The sequence below is a fragment of the Leuciscus leuciscus genome (assembly GCF_965113295.1).
Source record: "Leuciscus leuciscus genome assembly, chromosome: 16".
In the NCBI taxonomy this organism is placed as follows: Eukaryota; Metazoa; Chordata; class Actinopteri; order Cypriniformes; family Leuciscidae; genus Leuciscus; species Leuciscus leuciscus.
In genome coordinates, this window is record NC_138740.1 from 17,932,209 (window position 1) to 17,944,515 (window position 12,307).

Below are 12,307 nucleotides of genomic sequence, written 5' to 3' on the forward strand. Positions count from 1 at the left end.
CTTTTTCCATTGTGACTTGATCGGATAATAAAAGTACGACTACATTCCAGTATGAAGTCAGACCTCCTGAAAAAATACCTTCTAGTGAGTACTTTTGACTAGAGTATGAAGGCTCAAGTTCACCTTGAGTGCATCTAATGGTTCTTTTTCATCTATGGTAATATAAAATATTTTAAATTATTTTGCAAATTATTGGTAAAATGCATAACCGCATTAACCGTCCTGAGATATCGCGGCAACTGTGACAGTCACAGCCCTAGACTCTGTAAACCATATAAATAATATAAAGTGGTCTTTCTTTGTATACATTTTCTGACAGTCAATCATTTTGCCCATTTTCAGTGGGCAGTTAATATGATAAAATGAAAGCTGAGTGTGTGATAGATGAACTTGGATCAGTTTTCATTTTAGAAGGGTGCAAAATATTCACGATATTTCAAAAATTTTCAGCAATAAGAAGACAATCAAGTAATCAAAAAGCAAGAGTTAAACTTTTTTTTAATCACCGGAGGGATCTAAGCACATGAAAACAGATGCCGAGCTTGCTTTTTTCCTGCTAGACAAGTAAAACATGTTTAAATGACTTGGCGGAAGTTTTAGAATAACTAACATCCTTTACCTTTGAGTGGAGTTAAATTAAGGCCGTATGGTTTTAGAGAAGTTGCTAGGTTTAGAGAACTCTACAACTATAGGCTACAGACTGTAGCCTAAAATGCTTGAATGGATATTTTGCGATTATTTAAAGGTACACAATGTAACTTTTGGCCCTCTAGCAGTTAAAAAACAAAACTGCATGTATTTTGTGGAAGAACATTGTTTTGGTTGTGCTTTGGCTCTGCTTGACTCTGTGAACGAATATGGTTATCCTACAGCTCATAAAACATTCACTACTACTATGCTTAATAGATATAACCAGTTTAGATGGAAGTGGATCTCAAGCTGACTAGCTGAAGATGTTACTGTAGCTATACCCATTAATAGACACGGTACTTCCTTGAAAATACATTCCAGCACAGCGCTACGCCATATTGAAATGACCCTTCACAATAGATGATGCTTTATAATGAACTCTGTTAAAGAGCTACATATGACAATTTATCTGTTCAATAAAATACCTTTCTGACCTATTGAGTAATAAAACCACCATCTCCGCGTCGCTTTTGCAACATTTCAAATCCCTCAGGTCTCACCCTCCGAAAAGCCAAGCCAATGTTGATTCTTGTTTTATTTCAAGCTCTGTTGAATTCTCTTTTTGCCAGCAGACTCGTGAAAAACATCCCATCAGGTCTAAAATATAAAAATGTATAATAGGCTTACGATAGTGAACCAGGGTAAGACAAAACACATTTTGGAAGAAGGATTGATGATGTATTGTATAAAAAATACATAGTGTACCTTTAACCAATAGCCTGTGAGGCTTTAAGTGACGTCAACTGTGAATAGGGAAACATTTCAGAGGTTGTTTCAAGCGATTACATTTTGTTGAAATATTATGAAGATACAATTTGGTTTACAATAACATCTACCGATGAATTTCCACAATAAGACCATGATATACCATCAGTTTTAATTTTTGTGATGATTTCAATGGCCTAAAAGATTGATAATGACTGGGGTTCTTTGTGGAGATTCAAGATTTGAGTTTCGCTCACTCCTGGTGTGTCTTCCGAAGACATGCAACTGCCCCGGGGGTGAATAAAGAGAGAATGACAGAAATGGAAGGAGGTTAAAAAGAGGCAGGGAGAGAGATGGCGCTAATGCATGGAGTGTATTCTGCTCGTAACCTTGATGTTGATGGTTCCCTAGAATTTAATAACACACAGAGCCAAACACACACACATTTCCCCCTAGTGCACCTTGTCCTCGGGAAAGTCTTCATCAGGGACGTTATATTTATCTTCTCTGAATGGACAGCATGTAGCGAGGTAATCAGACTCAATCAGATGACCAGCCCCCAAGCTGAGGCACAGAAAGAAAGAGAAAAAGAGAGAGAATAAGAGGAGGGCAGGGAGAGTGAAAGAAGAGTGAAGGGAGGGAGGAGAATCTGAGAGGTGAGGATTCTGCCTTACATCACTGAGCGTGTCTTACTGAGGATACAATTGTTACTGTTCTAACTCGTATGCAAAGGTCCATTTTGTGTTGTTTCAAACAGAACTGCTGCAAGACTGTGTCTGTCCTCAATGAGTAAAGACTGAAATATCAACAGGTAAGACCACTTTAACGAACTCCAATACGTAATGTGTCTTTTATATTATCTTTTGTTATGCTAATTAAGGGATACACACCGTATTTTTCTTTTTAGATTAATTTATGCATTAAAGAATTGTAATTATTATTTTAATCTGGGATGTTGATGTCATCTTAATCCTGTGTGTGTGTGTTTCAGAAGAAGAACAGTCTACACACACACGCTTGTTGTTTTCATGTTGGTAACTTTCCATCAACTTCTATTGTTTTTAATACTGAGCTAATGATATTTTCTATCCCCCAACTCAACACGTAACCCTTTTCATTATTTTGCATGTTTTTTTTTTGTTTTGTTTTTTATCTGGGGCCCTGTTTACACCCTGAATTAAGATGCGTTTTGGTTGATCGGATAACAAGTTGACAAGGGAGACACATTCCCGTTTACACCTGGTGTTTTAATCCATCTCTTTTGTCCACTTTCAACCACTTGATGTCCTGATTTCTTAGATGGAAGGGTTTATGGGCGAGTAAATGTATGGTTTTTTTCAGATCTTTCAATCTAATAGACAAAATAAGCTCACGCAATTTACATATGAATGCGACCTTAGGCTATGTTCACACTTAGCGTCTTTTTTGACAAGAAAAAGTTGACAACGGCGTTTTTTTAGCAAAAAAAAACGCTGGCAGCGTTCGGTTACAAATAGCAGCCGAGCGCGTCTTTTGTGGCTGGCGCATTAACTGACGCGTCTTGACCATGCGTCAACATACGACGAAAAGGGTACCCCCATAACGTCCATATGTGACGATTCGGGTTATGGGTAGGTTTAGGTATGCGTTAGAGTACCGCTAGGAGGCGCTGCTGGTGCGCTTCTGTCTGCGTCTCATAAGCCCCTTTCACACAGAGATTCCGGAAAATACACGGATAAAGTGACCCGGGATTTGACCCGGGTTCGTTTGATTTTGGTCATTCACACTGCCAGTGATTTTCCGGAATCAGAGAGTGCGTTCACACACAACCCGTAAAAATGCCGTAAAGACACGTGACATCGATGTGACTTGTAATCTCAGCAGAGTCTTAAGTTTGCTTATGAGCTGCGATCTCTCTCTTGAGAAACCACGCCTGTGCATTTGTTTCTCTGATTCGATCATAAACTTGCGCATTACGTACCGTTTCACAGCTGGAGAACGAGCCCGGCTTCAGCGTCATCACTACGACACGGCATTGTTACGGCTTTTGTTCACACAGCGCGCGTTCCGGGACTGAACACGGCAATGTTACTAGGTCCCGACCCGGCATCGATCCCGGCTTAAATCCCGGGTCGAGTTTGCGTTCACACAGAAGGCGCTCTGGCAATTTGCCGGCAATTTGCCGGGTTCAAAGCGCTGTGTGAAAGGGGCTATATTGACGTTAAAGGGGTACCCTTTTCGTCGTATGTTGACGCATGGTCAAGACGCGTCAGTATATGACGTTTTGGGGTGAGACCGGGCAGCTATAACAAGAGCTGCAACAGTAGCCTAGTGCTGTGTGATGCAAAAAATGTCGAGAAAGAGAAAGTTGGCTCTTGCGTTGGCTTTTGAAGTTACCGGGGAGGAGAATGTCGGTTCACAAAGACGTTTGTGGGTGCACGACAGACAGTTGTTCTTGTTGTTATGGAAACGACAGGTCTCGCTACTCGCTTGTCATTGGTCAGCTGTCAAAAAGGCGCTTGACGTAGGGCGTTCTTTTCAGAAAAGTTGAACTTTTTTCAACTTAAAAAGACGCTCTGAGCTGCAGAAAAAGACGCCGGCGGTGGCGTCTAAAAAAGCGCTCAGGACTTTTTTGAAAAAACGGTTTACTCCATAGGGTTATAATGTAGAACAGACGCTGGCAGTTTGAAAAAAGACGCTAAGTGTGAACATAGCCTTCGACGATGGAAATACAGACAGAGAGCAGCAGCTTTCATTTCTGCTCTAACAGCCGCAAGACACGACGAAGGCTGTGAGTGTGTGTTAGAAAACAGGAATGGTGAGAGAACATTGTGCTTGGTACATTTTTCTTCTTCAAACCAAACTTAAGTGTTCAGCCGACAATGTTTAAATCCCGCCTGGATAGCGCTCTTCCCATAATGTTTACACATTTGGTCAGTAGGTGGAGAGTAGGTGGTCTTTTGTGGCATTCAACCACGTGAACTTCTACACTACTGGTACATTTACATGACAACAATGTAGGCCTACTAAAAATGGAAATGTTTTTCCTTTGCGTTTTTCGCATACAGATGACAATGTTTTCAAAATGAGACGAAATGATGCGAAACGATTAAAAACGCTGTATTCTGCTGCCAGGACAGTAGTTGGCGATGTCACTTTGTAAAGAAACACTACGTACCTATAGACTAAACATGTAATCTGCATGCCGTTTACACAACACCATTTTCAACTAAAAACTGAAAACTTTTTATGCGTTTTGACAGACCATTTACATGACAATGGTGTTTTGGAGGCCTGAAAATGCAAACTTCTGAAAACGGATTTCAAAGTTCAAGTGTTTGACAAAACTGTAATCGTCTCCATGTAAACTACAAAAACGTGAATTTGTGAAAACATGTGCAAAACGCCGCTGGCAAAACCAGCAATGCAGGTTTGAGAGGTGGTGCCCCGACAAATCTCGCGAGAATCACGACTTGCTTTACGGCACGACATCACATACATCAACAACATATGAAGCTGCCTCTAAAGAAGACATTAGCACGCATTTCAGACGTGAATCATGGCAGAGTCGGCGAAGAAAATGAAGAAAGCGCGGTCGGAAGAGTGCAGAGACGGCTCTGCGTGAGTGGTATTTACGACAGTAACGTTAAATACAAGACTCTAGGGGTCGCTGTTAGACAAAAACAGAAACTGCATAGTGTGCCTTTAACGGTGATCGTTTTGACAACATTGTCGCCTCTACGCGAAAAAAGCAAAGGAAAAACTTTTCTACCAGAAAGACTTAGAGTGCAGGTGAACATTTGCATGGTATTTATTCCATAAAAAGTATTAACAGATGGTAGTGAGCTACAATGTTTAGTAGTATAGAAAAGTACTTTGGCGTAGCCCCCATCCTTAGTCCGAATCCTGGGGATGCAGATTCGGCTAATACTGGCTGAAGATGAAGGCAGGGGCCTACCCCTACCCCTGATGGATGGATGAGCATCATCAACTGTGAACATGAAACAGAGTTCAGTGCTTATACTCCAGGTGTCAAGCAGTGATTGCCCAAGCCAATTAGTATGAATGCATTACGTGGCATTAGAGTCTTCGTGGTAGAACTTATGCTAAAAGCTTCAGTGTTTAGTTTATCGCTGTCGTGTAAGTGTACCCTTAGACACTGTTTACGTCTGTATTTAGCGTCTTCCAATTGTCATCCGATCAACCAAAACGTAGCTTAATACCAGGTGTAAACAGGGTCTTGGGGACCATTAGTCAGTCATCACAATTTAGTTGATTTTAGGATTTACTATCCCTTTGGCGACAATTGGCCCTACAATACAGCCAAACACCACAGCTGCACTCTACTTCCCACAGTGTTCATTCAAATTAGCCATTAGCCAAATTAATCATATGATGTGTATATATTACTACAGAATTTATTTAATTTTGCTTGTTAAAATGATCTTAGTTTTAATTCTTTCTTAAATATGAATCTGTTAAACAACCAAAGGCTTGGCTGATATGTAGTTACGTGGTCAAAGGATACTTATTAGAATAAGTTGTGCAGAGAGGTGTTTGGTGTTGTTGTTACAGTGTATCTGACAATCCTGCATGACCAGTCACAAGAAAGAAGGAAAATATGAATCATGAATTAATTAATTGTTCATGATGCGATCTATAACATGCATTTAGAAAATAGAATACTGAGACTAAAAACACTGACACTAAAGACACTGCCCAAAGTGCTTTGCATGAATTGAGATCAATTTCAAGGAATGACTCCCATCAAACTGATTTCCTGTGATGTATTAGATTGCGATGATGATACTTCCTGATCTTCATATTTTAATAGATATCAATTATCTATTTACAACATTTTAAATGCTTTCAGAGTTCAGAGATGACACAACATGCACAACATGATCTGAGATGAATCTGTAGATTTAGTTGGCTTGGTTTATGGAACATAATTATTTTGACTCATCTTGATCCAGTATACTGTTCATAACACAAAGATGTAAAATACACAACAAAGACAATTTTAAACAGTGCGAATGATTCAGTGTCATCAAAAGGTGAGGTCAAGCTAATCATTTTCCAGCATCACTCAACAGCAAACATAACAGCGTTGTTTTTCATAAAAATTTACCCTTCTCTGTTTTGAAAGATGAAAAATCACATTTTGAGACAAGGGTCCCTGTAATCTAAACCCACCCTGGAGGGACACCGCCCGTCACATTCTTTCGTTCATCTGTCAGGCTCCTGGTACTAGCTTGTTGCCATGGTAATGCGTCTGGAGCTGTAGAGTCCTAATTGGACTCAGTCCTGGGTGAGATTTTGAATGGCTGCTTCCATGCTTCGCTCTTATTTAGAACTACTGAATACTGATTAAGGATACTGTTTTACGGACATTCACAAAATACCGAACTAAGATGCAGGGCTGAAAACGGAGGCCCTGTTTTATAATTATATATTTTTCTTCTTGCTCAGTATTTGCATCTCATTTTAAAACCGTCTTCCCCTCTCGCCCTGTCTATCTATTATCTATCCATCTCTATAGCTCTATCTCGCCCTCATAGTCTCTCTCCTGCCAGCTAATACACATGCATGCAGGGTTGAGGGTTTAATGAGTCACAGTCTGCTGTCTTCTAGATGCTGACATTTGCACCGATCTCATGTTTGAGCTCAGACTCGCCTCAGCTGGTGGCCTTCTTCCAGCTGACATGACTTTTCAGGAGTCCTGCTGGGTGACATACTAGTTCCTCTAAAATTATGTGTATCCAATAACACCAATACTAAATTGTAGGCTACCAGTAGCGGCTCCTGACCGTACATTCAGATTCTGAGTTTTGGCCCTAGTTTATAATAAACATTTTGTGAGCTTTATATTCTAATCACTGAACACATGCAGAAAACTTTTGGTAGAGAGGGTCTAACGTCCTTGCCTGAGAGTGGGGCTCTAATGATGATTGACATGCATGCATAGAATGCCTTAATGTACAATTTATTGCCTCAGAATGTTGTTTTAGAATGTTAGCTACACGTTGTGAGAATTCTGGTTGGGAAAATAATTTCTATTCTCAGAACAAACATAAAACAAACACAACAGAACTAAATAAAGGCTATTCCCATTAGCACGTTTAAACTTTCGTTAATTTGATACGAAGAACAGATCAACTTTACTGACCTGATGCAGACTAATGTTGTGCTGTTTTATAAACTGCTTTGTTTATAAGTCGTATTGTATTGTACCTCCATGTTCAATCTCTGTCTATGCTTTGGTCAGTATTTGAGCTACGATGTGTTTGTAATTTAAGAGCTTTGAAAGGTGTTGATGAGTCATATCAGTGAAAGGAAAACTAATCACACAGCAAATAGATGCAGTCTAGGCTTAGTTTGCCAAATCCTGAGAATTATTAAAGGCATTTATGCAGTCAAGGTTCTGAGCAGTCAATAACAATAGAGGTTTAATAATTTTATATAAACAGAACAAGGACAGAGATTATTTATTTGAAGCAGAGATGGCATTCATGAATGTATTTAGAAAACATCAATATTTCTACACAAGCAGTTTCAGATATGATGAGTGCAGAAAGAGAAATACCTAAGCCAGTCCCAGGCTTATTTCTGCTTCAAAAGCTTGGTGCTTTGGTAAAGTGGGTCCTTTGTGCTGTGATGATTCAGTGACACAGTATGAAGACATTGACTTCACTGCTCTGCTCCAGATTCTGATAACTTTAATTGAGCAAATGGTTTCTTAAAGAGTCCATATTATGCCCTTTTACAAAGTGTTGTTTTTGGGGTTTAATACTTGAAAGTAAAAAAACACACACATTATTTTTCTACATATTTTAGATTGTTGCAGCACCTCTCTTCCCAGTCTTTCAGTTACGCTCCATTTAGTTTATGCCTCTATGAAGCCCCTCCTTCAAAAAAGTTGGTCGGTTGGACCAGTGTGTTGTGATTGGTCAACTGCTTTGAGCGTGTTTTGAAAATGTTACATCCCTTACCATAGCCGCCTTAGATCCAGGCTGGAAAAAACAGGACCTCTTGGTCTGTCACATGAGTGCAAGGAGCGCATGATGAATGAGAGTCAAACGAAAAAGTCTTTATTTAGAAATCCACAGGGAAACATAGGAGATAAACAGAGAATACTCAACAGCTTACACAGACGTAAACCATAGACGAGATTGGATAACTTAACTGAAAGAAACAGGGAGTATAAATACTAGAACAAATTAGGGAACTAAGGAGTTAATTAACAGAACAAGTGAATGGGATAACTAATCAAACACATTGGGAAACTGGGTTAAACAGGCAGATAAGGAAGACAGAACCAAAACACAAAGAAACATGGCCAAAACAGAACATAACTCGGACATTACGCCCATACCGAAAAGGCGCGTCCTCGCGCCATAATTAGTCCAACTGAGGAGGAAGGGCAGGGGGCTCTGGAGGAGGACGTGGAACTGGAGAGGGGCAAAATAAAACTAAGTCCAACACATAAGTCGATGGGGGAGTGGAGGGTGGGAGGAGCCAAAGGGAGAAACTGTGCAGATGACACCCTAGGGACGAGCGATGGAGATGGACAAGCTGGAGATGGAGACCCAGGTGCAGCTGACGACCAGAAGAGCCCACGCGACATTGCTGGCACTAGAGACCAAGGTGGAGCTGCAGCGACAAGTGTCCGAGGTGGAACCAAGAAGCCTAAAGCCTGAGGCGAAGCCGGTGGGACTGAGGATGAAGGCGGAGCCAGGGGAAGACAGAGCCAGACGGAGCCAAAGGTGCAGGTAGGACGACGTCTGACCGTGGCATAGCCGATGGGACAGAGGAAGCCCGGTGGTGCCGTAAGGATGGTGGTTTCTGGTGGAGCCTAGGGAGGGAAGAGCCAAGGCGGAGCCAACAGTTCAACATTCCGTGGTGGAGCGAAGGGTTCCGAAGCAGGAGGCGGAGCCTGGGGATCCTTCTTACTGGGCGGAGCTGGTGACCTGAAGCTCCGAGGCAGATCCTCACAATATAGTGTAGGAGGTGAAGTGTGGTGAAGGTAACCAGCGGAGGTGGGGCTGTGAATCTGGCTATCAGAGGAGGTGGGAGAGAGAGGCTGGCAGGGATCACAAGCGACATGAGGCTGGGTGGAACCAGCAGGGAAACAGGAGATTCAGGGCTAGGTGTATCCATCAGGGAGACATGAGATGTAGGGCTAGGTGGAACCAGCTGGGAAACAGGAGATTCAGGGCTAGGTGGAACCAGTGGGGAAACAGGAGATTCAGGGCTGGCTGGAACCAGCGGGGAAACAGGAGATTCAGGGCTAGGTGGAACCAGCGGGGAAACAGGAGATTCAGGGCTAGGTGGAACCAGCGGGGAAACAAGAGAGTCAGGGCTGGGCAGAACCAGCAGGCTAAGGAGAAATTGATAATTATTTGAAATCACTGGTTTAGGTCCAGCGATCTTCTGTCACGCAAAGTGAATGCACGTAACGTGAATGCAACTTAACCATGCCATGTACCCTTTTTTTGCGTATGCTTTGAGTGGTGATTATTTAAATGAGGGATATTGTGACATGTACGTTACCTGAAGAAAACCCTGAAAGACAATAATCAGGGTGTTTCAGGGAGTTTACAATGCTTAATGATTACCCTTTTTTCATGCTCAAACAGCAACATTACGCAGTAAGGAAAGTTAAAGGGATAGTTTACCCAAACATTTTAATTCTGTCATCATTTACTCACCCTCATGTCATTCCAAACCCGTAAGACTTTCGTTCATCTTTGGAACAGAAATGAATTTTTAATGTAATCTGAGAGATTTCTGTCCTTCCATTGACAGTCCACTCAACTACCACTTTGGCGCTTCAAAAAGTTCAGAAATAGATCATAAAACGAATCCATATGAATCGAGCAGTTTAATCCAAATTTTATGAAGAGACAGGATCTCTTTACATAATGAACAGATTGGTAGTGACTTTTGCATTGCACTCACGTTCCCGTTCTCTCATGTAAAAATGTAGATGTTTTGGGATATTCAAATTCAGGCTTTTGTTGACATGCGCTTTCAATGGTACCTTTCTTGCTTCACTTTACCTCAAAAGCCATGTCTCATTCTCAGCTACGCCTACAGTACCTTGTCATGGGATTCCCGCCAGGAGCAATTTGGAATCAGTTTGTTCTGTGACAAATATTCCACAGAGACATGGTACAAAAAGGTGTGAAAGTGAAGCAAGCTTCTAAAGTAGAAGACCCATAATCTCTCTAGACCAATTACGGTTATCATCCTATTAAACTAATGAGTGACATTCAGAGATGAAATTTCCTCTTTGTGAAGTATTGTCACGGCTAATGTTGTTGTTCTCCATCTCTTTCATATTTTCAGATAACCAAAATCACTGACTACATTACCTAGAGAAAACTGATTTCCTCAAGCCAAGACATGGAAAGGACAGAGAATAAAGTGAGTGGAGACTGAACCAAATGCTGAGAGCATAACTGAAGAGAGCGGAAATGGTCCTAATAGAAAACAGATTTTTTATAAGTGAAAGTTGATGATTTTCTGGTCTGAGCCCATCTTATTTTCATTCTCCCAAGGTGTCCACCATCTCCCCACAAAAACAGACAGTGAAAAATAGATCCAAGTCCACAGAAGAGGTACAGCAAGCCAAAAAGGTAATGGCTCCACAGAATGCTAATATCCAACACATTTCAATTTAATTTGAAGCTCACCTCTGATACATCTTTAATGTGCCTTATGTGCATGTATATGACAATGTGGCATTTGTACAAATAAGATGATTAAATGGGCAGGGAACTGTTGTCAATTGTCAGTTTTCAGTTTTTACAAGCAGTGTGTCGCTCTACTAAAGATTTCAGCAGCTGTCCAGCACCATCTAGTGATATGGTCGAATAATCTTTAAATGTGTGTGTGTGGATTTTCTTGGGGACAAAGTATCTCTACCTTTTTTGGATCCATTGTGGCGTATTTGGAACATTTTCCTAATAATAATAATAATAATTCTTAATTTAATACTTTTTTGGGGGAATTTACAAAGTATATCTAGCTTTCTTTGAGCGCATAGACATTTTTTTTTTATATTTCAAAAAAAGAAAATAATAATAATACTAATAATAATTAATTTGTAAAGTGATTTCTATGGGCTAAACTCGTTTTTTGCAGTAAATATGTGCAAAATTGTACCTTTAGCTTGTCACATGGGTCAATTGACAACAAATCCCCCTTTTATTTTTCTAACAGGAGTGTAAAAAAAAAACTTTATAAATGCAATTCATTTCTCGAGGTAATGCACTCTCTAAGGGAAGATAGGTTATTCAAATGTGTATTAAAATGTTACCCGAGTCGCAAGCAAAAAGTCATTTTTGGACAGTGTATGTCGTCATTTAGATAGCGGAGTAAATGTGTTCAGAAATCCTCTTACTGCATTCTAAAGTCTTTGGTTTTTGCCCTCCTGCCACAGGCCTTTCATACACCACAAAAATCTCTTCCGGCTAAACCAGAAACCGAACAACTAGAGGTAAACATGAAATTATGGATTATGGACCGCTTTAGAGCTTGACTTTGAAAAAAATGAGATCAAAGATTAGTCCCAAGACCAGTCTGTACTGCTTGTTCTGTCAGAGCTGCTTTATTATGCGTCTCATTTTTGTGTTGTTTGATATCCTCGATTATAATGTGTCTAATGTTTGCAATTTTATAGGAGACCTCAGAACTGAGTGCCTCATCGGAGGAGTTCAAATGATTGCCGGATTCAAACTTCAGGGCTTTGAGGTTTAGAGAGATCAACTGGAATTATGGGTAATAACAAGAGGATGATTCAATGTCTCTGTTTATGGAATTGTGATTTTAGTTTAGTCAGCATAGAAGAAAACCAACAATAATCATGTGTAGCTTCTTGAATTTGTATGAGCCTGATGTTGTTTGTGAAATAAATGCAGAAATGGAT

General features: G+C 40.5%; 1 long non-coding RNA gene across 1 annotated transcript; it reads left to right on the plus strand.

Annotated features, from left to right (window-relative positions):
- The first annotated feature begins 2,057 nt into the window (after nt 1-2,057).
- On the plus strand, nt 2,058-12,307 carry LOC309477259. The gene is made up of 5 exons (XR_014198588.1): nt 2,058-2,206; nt 10,726-10,803; nt 10,938-11,015; nt 11,822-11,878; nt 12,062-12,307. It is a non-coding gene; the product is annotated as an uncharacterized lncRNA (long non-coding RNA).